Consider the following 2,620-nt stretch of genomic DNA (forward strand, 5'->3'; position numbering starts at 1 on the left):
TTATGTTTGGGAGCAAAGGGTATATGGAAAATCTCTGTACTTCTCTCTTAATTTTAATGTAAACCTACAACTTCTCTAAAAAACAATGTCTAAAAAAATCAGAAGTATGGAACCACAAAAGACCCTGTAATGTCAAAGCAATCTTGAGAAAGAAGAACAAAGCTGGAGGCATTATATTCCCTCACTTCAAACTCAATTATAAAGCTATAGTAATCAAAACAGTATGGTATTGGCATAAAAACAGACATAAAGATCAATGGAACAGAAGACAGAGTCCAGAAATAAACTCTTGCATATATGCTCAGTTAATTTATTAAAAAGGACCCATGAATATACAATAGTAAAGGGACAGTATTCAATAAATGGTGTTGGGAACACTGGACAGCTACATGCAAAAGAATAATATTGGATCATTATCTTACACTACACACAAAAATTAACTCCAAATGAATTATAGGCTTGAAAGTAAGGCGTGAAACCATAAAAATCCTAGAAGAAAACATAGATGATAAGCTCCTTGACACTGGTTTTGTAATAATTTTTCAATCTGACACCAAAAGCAAAGGCAACAGAGTAAGGGGGACTACATAAGTGGGACTAGGGACACCTAGCTGGTTCAGTCAGTAGACCATGTGATTCTTGATCTCAGAGTGGTGACTTCAAGCCCTACATTGGATGTAGAGCTCACTAAAAAATAAATATATAAATAAAAAAATAAATAAGTAGCTACTTATTTAAAAAAATAAGTGAGCCTATATCAATCTAAAAATTTTCTGCACAGTAAAAAACTAGTGAAATGAAAAGGCAAGCTACAGAATTGGAGAAAATATATGCAAATCATATATCTGATAAGTTAATATCCAAAATTATATAAAAACTCAATAGAAAAAGCCAACAATCCCACTTAAAAATGGGTGGAGCATCTGAATAGACATTTGTCCAAAGACATACGTATGGCTAACAAGTATAAGAAAAGATGCCCAACATTTCTAATCATCAGAAAAATTCAAAGCAAAACTACAATGAGGGATCACCTCACACCGACTGGAAAGACTCTTATCAAAAAGAGAAGAAATAAGTGCTGGTAAGGATGTGGGTAAACAAAACCCTGGTGCACAATTGGTGGGAGTGTAAATTGGTGCACCCAGTACGGAAAACAGTATGCAGGTTCCTCAAAAAGTTAAAAATAGAACTACTGTAAGATCTAGCAACTCCAATTTTGGGCATTTAACCAAAAACAAAAACACTAACTTGAAAAGATACATGCATCCCCACATTCACTGCATTATTTACATTAGCCAAGATATGGAAACAACCTAAAGTGTCCAGTGATGGATGAATTGATGAAGAAAATGGGGTCTATATACACAACAGAATGTTATTCAACATAAAAAAAAGACTGAAATCTTGCATTTGTGACAACATGGATGGACCTTGAAGGCATTATGCTTAATGAAATAAGGCAGACAGAAAAGACAAAAACCATATGATCTCACTTATATGTAGAACCTAAAATAAACAAACAAACCTAAGCTCATAGACACAGAGAACAGATTGGTGGTTGCCAGAGGCAGAGGGTTGGGGTGTGAGAAATGGTGAAGGGAGTGAAGGGTACAGTAATACAATAAGTAAGTCACGGGGATGTAATTTACAGCATGGTGACCATAATTAATAACTTTATTGTAATCGCTTCTCAGCCTTTTGGCTAAGATCAAGTGTAGTATCTGTTCTTATCAGTGTAATAACTTTATTGTATATCTTAAAGTTGCTGAGAAAGTAGATCTTAAGAGTTTTCATCACTCACACACAAATTCTGTAACTGTGGTGATCATTTTGCAATACATACAAATATCAAATTATGTGGTACAGCTAAAATTAACAAAACATTGTATGTCAATCATACCTTAATTTTAGAAAACCAGAAGCGTAACAAAAAAAGCTTTGAGATGTGAGATGCAACCAAACAATACTCACGGAAAAATTTATAGCTATAAAATTGACCCAATAAATAGAAAATACTTTTCCTTTCTTTCCTAGATATTAGATAGCTAGGTAATTGCAGAGTCACACCAGGGATAGTACCATAAACATCTTCAGGGGTCAAAGTATAATTGAGATATAATAATATGATCAACTTAACAGACATCTGAGCCGAGAAACAAATTCCTAACCATTCTTAATGTCTTCAGTTAGCAGAGTGCTTCAGTCCATTGACTTAACTCCCTTTGAATAAAAAAGACACCAAATACACTCAAGGAAGTACCTGAAATCATATCAGAAGTACATACCTTAAATTTTCCCTTAATCTTTTAAAGGCACCTCCTGCTATCTACCATCATAATGTACACAAGAGAAAAGGAAATGTCCAGGTATACATGAGATTATCAGACACCAATTTTGAGATGTTAATTTCATAGAAATAAGAATTACTGTCATCTACTTCTTGCAGGTGTTTTGTGAAGGTCAAGTGATAAATGGGAAACAAGAGTTTCTTCACTGTAGGCCCAGGGTGTCCCTGCATTAATCCCAGAGTTAACACTTCACATACTTGGTTCTCAGTTGTAACTATAATTGCCATAACATATTAAGTCTCTAAACTGAAGGCTAAGATCAATTACAA

At 34.2% G+C, this 2,620-nt stretch overlaps 1 pseudogene; it reads left to right on the plus strand.

The window, feature by feature from the left end:
- The first annotated feature begins 1,685 nt into the window (after window positions 1–1,685).
- LOC121037974 (uncharacterized) lies at window positions 1,686–1,857 on the plus strand (annotated as a pseudogene).
- The last annotated feature ends 763 nt before the right edge of the window (window positions 1,858–2,620 follow it).

Source organism: Herpailurus yagouaroundi, unplaced genomic scaffold, assembly GCF_014898765.1.
Source record: "Herpailurus yagouaroundi ecotype Mexico unplaced genomic scaffold, PumYag 164, whole genome shotgun sequence".
In the NCBI taxonomy this organism is placed as follows: domain Eukaryota; kingdom Metazoa; phylum Chordata; class Mammalia; order Carnivora; family Felidae; genus Herpailurus; species Herpailurus yagouaroundi.